Below are 13090 nucleotides of genomic sequence, written 5' to 3'. Positions count from 1 at the left end.
AGGATCATGAATACAAAGAGTTCAATAGGAAAATACTAAAATGAACTAACAAACTGACTAAGCTATACTGGCATCCCTGCCCTTAGACCCCCCTTCGCGGTAAGGAAAAACTCCTAAAAAAACTGATTCTGGAAAAAATGAAGAAAACTCAGGGGTGCCCACATGAAGGAGGGATCCTCCCCCAGGACGGACAGGGGATTTACCAGAACTCTTAGAGAAGAATGAACTTATCTAACTCTACAACTACATATATAAAGTCCAGCAGACGAGCTTCATCCAGCTCTGGTTGGGGGGACGGTCAAAGGCGCGAGACGAGCCGGAGACAGGGACCACAGCCAGGTGTAGGAGCAGGAGCAGAGACGAGGTACTCGGTCAGGTACAGAGCAGAGACGAGCCAGAGACGAGCCAGAGGCAGGATCCACAGCCAGGTGGAGGTAAACGGTCAGGAACAGGAGCACGGATGAGCCAACTGGAGTCTGGAAGCACTCCCACTCCCCAGGAGGGGAGAGGGAAAGAGGGACAATACATGAATCCACACAGAGGCATGGGGAACTAAATGATGAATGATGATCAAAAATAGGGAAGAGAGGAAGGGTAGAAGTAGATGAAAAAAAAGGACAGTACCCAAGTGCACCATAGTTACCCCAGCTTCAACTTCTAGCAGCCTTTTAAAACAAATAGTTATTGTTATTAAGTTTCATTTAAAGACATTAACATTAAGTTAAATAATCTCTGAATACTAACTAGTCCAACACCAACCCCCTTGTTTGGGAAGACACTGTATGTTCCAACAATAAAGACAGAGTTGTGACTCGTGAATTTCTGCCTTGTAATGTGAAACATTGCTGGATCCTTCATGTCTTTGATATGAAAATTACAAGCCCCAATGGTTGAAACTTTGGAAAAATGTGTCAATTTAAATTTAATAAACAAAATTGGATAGACATAAAAACAATTAAATTCAATTCAATTAGGTGTTACCAATTGAAGTAATTCAGTTAAGTTGGATCAACTTTTTTCTTTTTAGAGTGATGTTGGTTGACCCTTGGAAAAAGCTAGAAGCTGTTTATTTTTTTGCTTGTGTTGCGGGCTGGGGGCGTGTATGACGGGGACCGCGCGTACGTGTGTGTAAGAAGAGGAGAGGGGGTGTGAGCGCGGAGCGGGGGAGTGTCGGAGAACCGTAAATTAAAAATGAGGTGTCTCCCCCAAACGTTTGGGAATCTTTCCTAACCCACTCTGGAGGCTGAGGGTTCCGAACGGAAAGTGAACCCCCAAGTAGAATCCGCCTTCGGCCCTGGAGAAAATCTCCCGTGTGTTTCTGACCACTGTCGGAAAAAGAGAAGTCATCGCACAGGAAAGGTTCAACACTTGGATCAAACTGTTAGCACAACGTCTGCAAACACTCAGAGAGAGCACATTAGCCGGTCGAGCAACCCTTCTTTTTCCTCTCCCGCGCATCCCCTCTCCTGCTTCATCCTGGAGCGGCAACGCCTCCTTCCGTCGCTGTGTTGCCTCCATGACAACCGCAGTCACACAAAAGTCTGAAGGAGGTCCGCGGAAGGCGGAAATACTGCTACGTAGTCCTCAGAACATCTAAGTTTGATAGTTTCAGCATTGTATAGTGTAAATGCAAAAATCGGATACGGGTCACTTTTAAAAGATGATGTAAGCGGGTCGTCAAAAAAATCGGATATAGTCAGAAAATCGGATATGGGCATCAAGACCTGCAGTGTAAAGGCAGCCAAAGTGAGTCTGATCAGAGACATCCAGAACTGAACCAGACCTCAAGTCCTTCATCTGAAATCCAGCCTCCTTTCACTCTGAAAATCGCTTACTGGTCCACTCCTGAATGGATGTCTTCGAAATCAGGATTCATATCCTTTGGCCAGTCACACTTTTTGGACCCACAACTAGATTCAGATCCAGGTCTTTGTTGGATCCTAAAGAGAAAAAAAAAACATTTGTTTTATTATAAACATTCATCTTCTGTTGTGGAGATCAGATTATCTTCCACGTTGGACTACTGAACTCAGATCATGAACAGACTGATCTGCAGTGAGACAGTCTGGTAAAACGACCCCTTCTGATAACTGTGTGACACTGCGTGCAGGTATTGTCACTGTAGGAATAAATTTCAAATCGATTCATTATTGTCCATCTGTTACATCATAACATGCATTTGACAAACACTCACTGTTTCACTCTTGAACGACTTTTTAGTAACCTATTCAAATAATCCTCTGGTCTGTCACTCCTGTTGGACCTCCAGCTGGATCCAGATCCAGATCCAAGTCCAGGTTGGTTCCTGTGAAGAATGAAGGTTGCTGGTGTGAGTCCTGAGCTCTGACATGGAGAAGATCATGGACAGTTGGAGATGTTCATCTCACCTCTGAGCTTTGCTCTGGTTGTCATGGTTACCATCTCTGCTTTTAGAGGGAGGGGCTCCCTCCTGTGGTTCCTCCCACTGATCCATGCTGCTGGATTAACTGGATCCACATCAGCTCACACACACCTTCCACCTTCACCTGCAGAGGAAACCCTCATCATCATCAGCTCTGCTCCTCCTTCACCAACAGATCAGCTGCTCCTCCACTGATTGGCTCTTCTCTTGTGTTTCCTGTCAGGTTCAGGTGAATGCAGTCAGACAGCAGTGGGAGGCAGAGGAAGCTGCCATCAGCTGCTGCACTTCTGCTCTCCCTCCACCAGGTGGAGACATGGAGCTGCAGCAGCAACATTTCCATTCAGTCACTTTTTTTTTTTTTTTTTTTTTTTAATTTGAACTTTAAACATACACATAATAACTACACACAAAGAAGAGAAAGAAAAAGAAAAGAAAAGAAATAACTAAAACAAAATATATAGAATTGTAGTTTACAATAGGGATTGTGATACAGCTTGTGATCTTCAATGAAAATACACAGTTTTATTGCATTTTTGTTTTTCATCAATGTCAGAGATTTAAAATATAAACTGATTTCTTTAAGAAATGTATTGAATAATGGTTTGGTTTTTAAGAATCTGCACTTGTGAATGAAAAATTTACCAGATATTAACAAGGTATTGAATGTCAAATCAAATAGATTATCACCAGAAACTACTCCAAATAATATAATGTGCTTTTGTAAGTGAATCGAAATAGGGAAGGGAAACTTTGAAGAGCACCAAAAAAAGAAATCCTCCCAAAAACTGTAAACATACATACATTCAAAAAACAAATGATCAAGTGTTTCAATATTTGTATCACAAAAAGAACAGTTATTCTCTGGAAAACCAAAACGTATGTGTAACAGTTCTTTGCATGGATAGACTGCGTTCATTATTTTAAAATGGATTTCTTTGTATTTTGGGAAAATTGGATATTTAATGAACTGAGACCTCAACTTGCTTATTTCCTCTCTTGTGTAATGCTGTGACATAGAATGATTTTTGTCAGATGTTGGAAACAGTTCTCTAACAAATAAGGATCGTATAAATGAGTTTGGAAGTTTTGAATTAACCGGTCGACCATCAAACAACAGAGAGGGAAGCTGAACTTGAACATTTTGAACCAAACTGGAGGACATTTGGACCAAAATCTGAGGGATTGCTTTGATAACATTGTTATATTGTTTTCTATCATTTAATTTAAACTTACTGGAAAAAGTTTCAAATGAGATAATGTTTCCATTGTCATTCATAATATGTAGTAATGACCAAATGCCGTTATCAAACCAATTTTTGTAAAATATAGATTTGTTTCTGCATAACACATACCGACAGTTCCATATGGGAGTATTGTGTGGACTAAAGTTATGTTTGTATATGAGTTTCCAGTACAGTAACACCTGCTGATGATAAGTAGAAAGTTTAATAGGAAGTTTTCTGTAATCAAAGTCACATTTTAGAAGCAACTCAATGCCCCCTAGATGAGAGAAAATGTTTGAAGGAATATGAAACCACATATTTCTTTCATTTTGCAGAAAAGACCTAAGCCAATTTATTTTAATCATACCATCCAAACTTTCAAAGTCTATGGCTTTAAGTCCACCTGCACTGTAATCCTGAATTATTGTTCCTTTTTTTATGTAATGGGTTTTGTTTTTCCAGATGAAGTTGAAATTGGCCTGGTGTATTGCTTTCCTTGCAGATTTAGGAATTGGGAGTGAATATGCTGGATAAATGAATCTGGATAAACATTCTAATTTAGTTAAAAACACTCTGCCCAGAATAGAAATGTCTCGCTGTGACCACATGTTTAAATTGACTTTACATTTTTCTAAAGTTTTCCATAAGTTCATTTCCTCCATTGTTTTGCTGTCTTTGCTGATATGAACACCAAGATATTTCACAACAGTCCTAACAGGAATGTTATGAATTACTGACTGATCAGAATGGAGAACTGGTAATAATTCACATTTGCTGAGATTTAGTTTTAAACCAGATGCTTTAGAGAAGAAATCCACGGTCTGAATGATGTCAGGTATTTGATGACTGTCCTTCATGAATATGGCCGTGTCGTCTGCCAGCTGAGTGATGGCTAACTGTTCTCCCAGAACATTGAGTTTACTGAAATCAGAGTTTTTAATAAGTATTGATAACATTTCTGTTGCTGTTATAAAAAGTAACGGTGAGATTGGACAGGCTTGTTTAATTCCTTTGTTAATTAAAAACCTAGGAGAAATGCCATTTGGTAAAATAACTACACTGTTTGTATCATTATAGATTGTTTGAACAAAACTTATGAAATTAGGTCCAAATCCAAATATTTCTAAAGTCTGAAACATAAATTTGTGTTCAACCGTGTCAAAGGCTTTGAAGAAATCCAAAAATAAAATGAAGCCATCATCTTCAATTAATTGATTATAGTCAATCAGATCAAGAACTAACCGGATATTTATGTGAATTGAACGTCCTTTTAAGAATCCTGATTGTGTGTCTGAGATGATCTGATTCAGTCCTGTTTTTAATCTAGATGCATAAATGTTGGTTAAAATTTTATAATCACTATTAAGGAGGGATATTGGCCTCAAATTATCAATTAGTCTGGCGTCTTTCCCAGGTTTAGGAATCAGGGTGATGACGCCCTGCTTCATGGTAGTTGGAAGGATGTTCAACTCAGAAATCTCCTTTATGACCAACAGAAACTGCTCTTTCAAGTGATCCCAGAAATGTCTGTAAAAGTTAATAGTAAGCCCATCAGATCCTGGAGATTTATCTAAAGCTAAACTTCTCATGGCTTTTTCTGCTTCTTCCAGAGTGATTTCTGCTTCACACACTTGTTTAAAGTTTTCATCCACTTTAGGAGTCAAATCCTTGATGTGATTGAAGAAGCGATCAGCATCCTGAGAAGAATAAGAGGAAGAGTACAACCTGCTGTAAAACTGGAAAATTTCTCTCTTAATTTCCTAAATATTTGTACTTTCCCTGCCATTAATTAGCAATCTGATAACAGCATTTTTCTCTTGTCGCCTTTTTTCTAGTCTACAGAAGTAAGCCGAACTTTTCTCTCCCTCTTCAACCCATTTAGCTCTGGATCTAATAAAAGCACCTTTGGCTTTAGAGACGTACATGTTATCCAGCGAGGTTTGCAATAATGAAAGTCTCTGTTTCTCACCTTCACTCAATAGAGATTTACAGCAAATAGAGTTCATTTCTCTGATAATTTCCATTTCTTTTTGTTTTCCATCTTTACTCAATCTTTTGCTGTGAGTTATGGAGATCTGTCTTGCTTTGAATTTTAAAAATTCCCCATTTCTCCCTCTGAGTGGTAAACTGTCTGTCTTTAGTTATCTTTTGGATTTCATTTATAATCGCTTGAGAATAAACTTCATCCTCTAATAGACTAGAGTTGAACTTCCAGTAACCTTTGTTTTTAGGATTATTGCGAGGTTGAATAATAAGTTTAATCATAGAATGATCTGTTAATGGTGCAGCAGAAATAATAGCTATTGATGTAAAATTCTGTTGATTTTCATTTGTTAACCAAAAATCCAACCTAGATTTAGCAGATCTGTCCGGTTTAAACCAGGTGAACGCTCGAACATCAGGATTATCACGACGCCAGACATCAGAAACATTTAAATCTCTACATAAATGAAGAAGAACTGGATTATAATGATGATTTTGAAATGCTGAAGGAAATCTGTCGAGGTATTCATTTTCCACCATATTAAAATCCCCTCCAATGATGAGATTATTGCTAGGATATCTTTGGTTTAGCTCTTTAACAGAATTTGTAAAATCTGAAAACATGATTTTGTTTTGCGCTGCAGAGTTATATCCATTCAGTCACTTTGAAAAAGAAACAACAAACTTCCTGTTTCTACAATTAAGGAAACATGAAGCATCAAGAAAAACAGAGACTTTCACATGAACTTTGACCTCCACACAGGTTTGGATGGAGGAGAACAGGAAGGTTTGGGAGTCAGAACTGAAACCTTTGAACTCCACAGCTTAATGATGTTTTGTGTTTCTGTCAGAAACTCTTTGTTCTGTGTTCTGGAAAGTTCTGACAGGAAGCAGCAGTCAGCTGATCTGAACCACTTTGATGCTGCAGACCACAGTTTGATCAGAGCTGTGATGAACCAGCAGGGGGCACGGCGTCATGGTTAACCGCAGCCCCCCCCTTCCAAAAAAACCACAAAAAAACACACAAAATACCCCGGCGGTCGTGTCGGAAATAAATGCAATTACAACACAGTGAAACTCCCATGCCGCTCCAGAGCGGTCCGCTGCAGAGGAATCAACAAACACCCTTAACACACGTGTGTGCCCTCAATCCTCCTTCCTACACACGCAGCGCTAACACACACACACGGTCATTCTACAACACCTTTATAGTTAGTTCATTAGTTGGATAGGTAGTAGTTAGTTGTTACTGTTATATGTTAATAAAGAATACCTGTGCTCTTTGGTACAGACATCTTCTCAGAATATTATCTATTGCCCAGTAATAAACAGACTGCAGACACTTTGTCACCTTTCTGGTAGCCTTGCAGCCTGACACCCATGAAGAACACGGGACAGGAGGCTCCGCCTTTGTTTATACAGACACGTAACTTTACGCTGCACAAAATAGTTCCCAAAAAAAAACATGTAGTGATATTCATGGAAATCTAACAGTACGCGTTCATGTTTGGTGTTATGAAGTGAAGGAGAACAGTAATACCCCCCCCCAACACAAAATCCTCCAGCGGGCGGCCGTGCACTTAAAAACACACGCAGCTTGTAATGGAAATGAATACAATGGAAATTAATAATTAGAACGAAGTAAATTTGTCGTATTTCCTCACGAGATGGAAAATTCTGTTGTAGAATGAGGATGAGTATGTGCTGCTGAAAGCGCCCACCTGTGTGTAAGTAGAGGAAGCGTGCCGCGTGCAGCGCAGAGGCAGGTAGAGCTGTGCGCCGACGAGAGAGAGTCGACAGGAGCGGTGCAGGGAGGGAAGGACAGAACAGTGAAAGAAAGAAGGAAAGTCTGAACACAGGACTAGCAGAAAAAGTAAATTATCAGCTAAGATGAACGTGTTTAATGTGTTTATTATAGTTCCAATCACGCACCATATGCTGAACTTAAAAAAAAAATTATCGTCACACCCCTAAGTTTGATTCCAGGGAATGTTTAGAAAAAACCCAACAGGCATCATTTTTCTCTGCTTTAGTTTGGAAGCTTGTTCTGCAGCAAAACCACATTCCTGAAGGACGTCTTTGTTCCTCAGTAACAGGGCGTGTCTAAACGGCTGCAGATTCTGCAGAACAAGGATTGAAGGAGTTCTGCCCCCTGGTGGACAGGAACTCAGCAGTGCGGTGATGCGTTTATCTTAACACCCCTAAGTTTGATTCCAGGGAATGTTTACAAAAAACCCAACAAGCATCAGTTGATTGTTGTTGACTTGATGAAGAAGAGTCCTCCATGTTGTTGATCAGTAATAACCAATGATGAAGCTTTGGAAACAGCAGAGTGATGAGAGTTTGCAGAGAAAGAAGAAGATCTTCTCCAAACATTCAAAAACAAACAGTCAAGTTAGTGAAGACAAAGTTCAACAAACAAACTCACTTCAGTTTCTGCAAAGAGATGAAGAGGAAGAAGAAGAAGAGTCTCCACTCACCGTGTCAACGCAATTGCAGCACAGATCACTGACTCACAACCAGAAGAGTCCACCTGGATGGAGGCGGGGCAGCACATGTGGGCGGGGCAGTAGGTGGAGCAGCTGAAGTGGAATGTTTGATGTCAGTTTCAGACTGTGAGCCTTCCTGGAATCAAACCCTCAACCTGCCTGTTGTCTACGTAGTAAACTCCCACTGCTCCACAGTCAGAGGATCAGAATCTGATCAGGTTTGCATCTTACGCTCATAAACACGGTGGATGTGAAAAAGGGGGCGGGGCTTCCGATCATCAGTCAGACTCAGAGGAACAGAGAGTTTGTTCACATGCAGCTCAGGAAAATGACTGACAGTGAAGCTGAGAAGTTTTTTCTTTCCATGTCTGTTAGAATCACAACGTTTCAAATCCACAAGAATCTAAAACTGAAGCAGAAGCTGAGAAAGGAGCACATTGAAGTCAGAGTGGGAACAAGTCAGAACAAGTTGATCACAAAGAAAATATGAAACTGGAAGAATGTGGATCTTCCAGATGATCTGTGGGACTTTTTCTCTGCTTTAGTCTGGAAGAATGTTCTGCAGCAGAACCACATTCCTGAAGGACGACTTTGTTCCTCGGTAACAGGGCACGTCTGATCGGCTGCAGATTCTGTAGAACAAGGGCTGTGTCCAAATTCCTACCCTAACCCCTAACTACTAAAACCCTATATAGTGCGGCACTGTATACTTCTCTGAATTTTCAAAGCAATTCGGACACCCGTGCTCACTAGTTTTCTCTTCGGGTCTTGTTCATATGGCGCTTGACACGAAAACAAAGTGGCGCATTACCGCCACCACCTGGTCTGGAGGCGAACTACTTCTATTTAACGCGGAGAATGACAACTATTTGTCAAAGTAAAAACATAATAAATATGAATATTTTACAAAGACTATTTATGAATCTGCTGTGTTCTGATCATGGAAAATGTGGCTGATTTATAAATAATAAAATTACAAACACATTGGTGTTGATTTAATGTATTTGTTCAGGGGCACAGGAGACTGAGGTCCTGGTGTTTCTGGCATGTGGCACATCATACAGTGTGGTAGCCAGGGCCTTTGACATGCCACGGTCCACTGTAAGTGATGTTGTCCACAGGACGGCAGACCGCATCCTCCAGCTGATGAGCAGGGTCATCCGGCTCCCCAGTGTGTATGAACTACCATTAGTCGCCTCAGGTTTTTTAGCAGCTCGCGTGGTCTTCCACCTTCCAAAAGGTCGTGGGGAGCATTGATGGATCCCACATAAGAATAAAGCCCCTAAAAATCCCTGCATTCTTCATCCCATCACGTTGCTGACACCCTACAGGGAACCCATGAGGAATGCGGTTGAGGCCTGTTACAACCAGGGCACGCTCTGTGGTGGAGAGAGCATTTGGCATGATGAAGATAACGAGGAGAGCAATATTCCTGGGGGCGTTGGAAGTAAAACCAACCTTTGCAATGAAAATGGTAAATGGTGTATACTTATATAGCACTTTTCTACCTACAAGGACAAAGTGCTTTACAGTCACCGACCCAATCACACACACATTCACACACTGGTGGCTGCTCTGCTGCCAAACACAGGTGCCCGGCTACCACCAGAGGTAAGGTGGGGTTCAGTGTCTTGCCAAAGGACACTTTGACTCATGGGCGTCGAAACTGCAACCTTACGATCAGGGATCGACCGCCCTACCGCTGCGCCACAGCTGCCCCAAAATCCTTGCCTGCACAATCTGTACATCAGCGAAGGGGACTGCTGGGAGCCACAGATGTTCAGCCACAGCAGGACGACACCAGGAACATGCAGGACGAGCAAAGTGGCGTCCGTCTGCAAGGACAAATCTCTGCTTTCCTTTCAGCTCCAACTGCGACACACATGGCTCTAGAAGACCACGATTATTGTTAACATGTATTAAAATAAATGTTAACATATATAATAAAATTGTAAATATGTACATTTGATATTTATATGAAAATCATTTTGAGATTGTTAAAAATGGCTCAGATTTAAACAATACATGTAAATTATTCATTTCTGTTCATGCATTTATTAAACAAATTGGAAAAACAATGACGACGTTATATTTTTTGAACAATATTTTCAACTCAAGTAGGCTTAACAAACTCTCCTGTCGCTGTTCGTCCTTTCCTCTGGCTCTTTCAACAAAAACATTTACCCCAACATGACAGCGATTAACAGTTTAATAATAAACGAAGACAAATTTGATCAAGTGTGATCTCTATCCCATCCGGCACGAGCCTGCCTGAAAACAAACAGGCTATCTTTCTCCACAGATGGATCAGATTTTCCTCATCCTCGTCTGTCCCTACATATATAAACACATTTCAAAAATGTGTTAATAACTTATGACTACGGTTAGAACTCACTGCTTTTTGATGTAATATCAACAGCGTTTTTTTTTATCCTTCAATGTTAATTCGCGTTAGCGTTAGCTTAAGCATTACCAAAATTGATGAGCTTCAAAACAATGTAGGTTGTCGATTGAGGAATATAACATCTTACACATGTCATATTACATATTTACAAATATATTTTACAACAGATACTTGATACTTTTTAACATTTTTACATGTTTCGGTTGTCTTCCTTGCGCAACCGTCTGCCATTTTCGAATAATTCAAACGCAATGCATTCTGGTCCATACGCATTTAATTCTGGTCCGAACGCAGTGCATTCTGGTCAATGTTCGCCAATCGAGTGAGCATCGATCCACACTGGTTTTTCATAGAGACTTCTGGGAAATTTCTAGTGCACATGATTTTTGACCTTTAGATTCGGACACCCGTACGAAATGGCGACTGCACTATATATTGCACTAAATAGGGGTTAGGGCGGTAATTCGGACACAGGGAAGGTTTCCTGCAGCTGGATAAAAGGAGTGCTGCCCCCTGGTGGACAGGAACTCAGCAGTGCAGCTTCAGGATGGCGTCGCTTCCAACAGATCAGATCAACGTTCTGCTCTCTGCTAAAGAGGCAGAACGTCTCCTTCTAAGAAGAATCCAGAGTTCCTGATCACAAACATCAACTGAAGCCCAAATCAGAGCTGATCAGACTGCATGGAGCCCAAGCTCCAGAAAAGAGGAGAGAAGAAGAAGTCGTCCACATGAAGCTTCACCTTAGAGGAAAAGAGGAGCTGCTGAACTAAAGTACTCGAGTACTGAGGAAGACTTTCAACCTCTGATGGATTCTGTGGAACGTTTGGAACTAGAATGTAGAAAGTGCTTCAGTTCCATCAGCTGTCAGTCTGCAGCAGTTCCTGCTGCTTTTTGGTCGACTTCTTCAGCACTGAAACCTTCCTCTTCCTAGTTTCTAGAGTTGAAAGCTGCTCTGTCTGACCTTTGACCTCCACAAACATCAACTGAGAGAAAGAGGTGAAACTGCCCAAAAACGTCACCAAGTCTGATTATGTTTCTGTTAAATGTTGAGACCCATTGATCCACTTTGTTCCTCTGCAGCATCAGGATCTGGAAACTCCAACATCAGTCACTTCAATAGGAAACGGACGAGCTCAGAGTCAGAAGATGAGAGAGGAGCATGACAGCATCTGTGTTCAGGAAGAAACCGGAATCCAAACTGCTTCCAGTTTCTATGATTGGGATATTTTGGACCTGTTGAAGGACACAGATTCTTTCCACATCATGAAGCTGTTCTTCTGAAGCCAAACGGTCCACAGTTCTATGCTGATGATGCTCTTCTTCACCAAGTGAAGAAGAAGTGCACGTGCTGCTGCATGTGCTTGTCTGCAGGTTCCAGCAGACACAGACACCAAGACTGCTCTTTGTGTCCTCCTGCAGACATTCATGGACATGGAGAGGACAGGCTGTGCTCTGCTGCTGAGGACGGCGCCATCAGCAGCAAACGCCTCTGTTCAGCAGCAGGTCAGGTGGTTCTGGAACAAAGTCAGAATATGGATTTCAAAAGTAGCTGAACCCTGAACTTGTCCGGTTTTTCCCTGCAGGTGAATTCCAACAGAATGATCAGCGTTCTCCAGGTGCTCTCAGGAGGCGGAGCCTGTCTGATGCTGTGAAGGATGAGCTGCTGAGGTCTGTTTGCATCAAGACTCTCAGCTGCTTTAGTCAAACTGCTGAGCGATGGAACAATGGAGCCGTTTCTGAAGGAAGAGGATCAAACATGATGCTCTGCATCCGTTTGCTTCAGGAAGTGGAGGTTTTTTAGAGTCTCCAGACTGTTTCTGAACGGCCAAAGAAAAGCAGCTGATGTGGTTCTGTCTCCTACCAGCAGGGAGCGCTCTCAGCCGGACAGAACAGATCCTGAATGCTGCTCTGAGAAGGACTCTTCTGTTCCAGAAGCAGAGACTGTTCACATCCAGGAGAATCTGGACTCCAATGAATCCCAGAGAATCTCCTCTCTGCTGTTTGGACACTTTGACCAGCAGAGGGCAGCAGAACTTTCAGCAACTCTGGATCTGATCCCACAAAAACAATCCATGGATGATCAGATTTCAGAAGATTTGAAGGATCAAAGACAAAGATGTTCTGAAGAAAAGATGTGAGAAGAAAGTCCAGAATGAATCCACTCTGACTTCTCCTCATGTCTCTGAAGCTTGTGTCTTCATGTCTTCACCTCAGAGTTTCTTCTGGATTCCATGTGGATCAATAATATTGATCATGTTCTGTTGTCATTTTCCATCAGAACTTCAGGCTTTTCTCTGCTGATGATCTCTGAGCTGAACTTCTTGGAGGAATTCCTGAATCTGGGATTTGGAGCAAACAGTCAGAACAAAGGAGGTTTCCATTTCTTCTAAGCTCTGCCAGAAGAAAAGAGCTGAAGCTTGAAGCTGAAGCAGCATTTGCTCAGAGAATCTGTCCTCCAGACCAACAAGTCCCACCACAGCCTTGAAGACGTTTCCAGAAGCAGCAGCAGACTGTGTTCCCATGACGATGCTGAAGTCAGCTGCTGCTCTGCAGGAGAAAGTCTGCAGCTCCTCAGTCAGGAAGCTCTTTC

General features: G+C 41.7%; 2 protein-coding genes across 3 annotated transcripts in view; one reads left to right on the top strand and one right to left on the bottom strand.

Moving 5' to 3' along the window:
* LOC105355327 (NACHT, LRR and PYD domains-containing protein 12-like) overlaps positions 1 to 13090 on the bottom strand; it is a 1049862-nt gene that overhangs the window by 101167 nt on the left and 935605 nt on the right. Inside the window, exon 1 of one of the 2 annotated variants that reach the window (XM_023962082.1) lies at positions 8036 to 8054. The exons of the other annotated variant lie outside the window; for it this stretch is intronic. The gene's annotated coding sequence lies outside the window, so the exon portion shown is untranslated. Of the gene's footprint in view, positions 1 to 8035; positions 8055 to 13090 lie in introns of those variants that run through there. 2 annotated transcript variants of the gene reach the window in all.
* Positions 1 to 13090, top strand: part of LOC105355240 (protein NLRC3) — a 591340-nt gene that overhangs the window by 239266 nt on the left and 338984 nt on the right. The gene's annotated exons all lie outside the window — the stretch shown is intronic.

The sequence above is a fragment of the Oryzias latipes genome, chromosome 2, assembly GCF_002234675.1.
Source record: "Oryzias latipes chromosome 2, ASM223467v1".
In the NCBI taxonomy this organism is placed as follows: Eukaryota; Metazoa; Chordata; class Actinopteri; order Beloniformes; family Adrianichthyidae; genus Oryzias; species Oryzias latipes.
The sequence above is the reverse complement of the archived record's forward strand: the minus strand, read 5'-3'. Positions and strand labels throughout refer to the sequence as shown.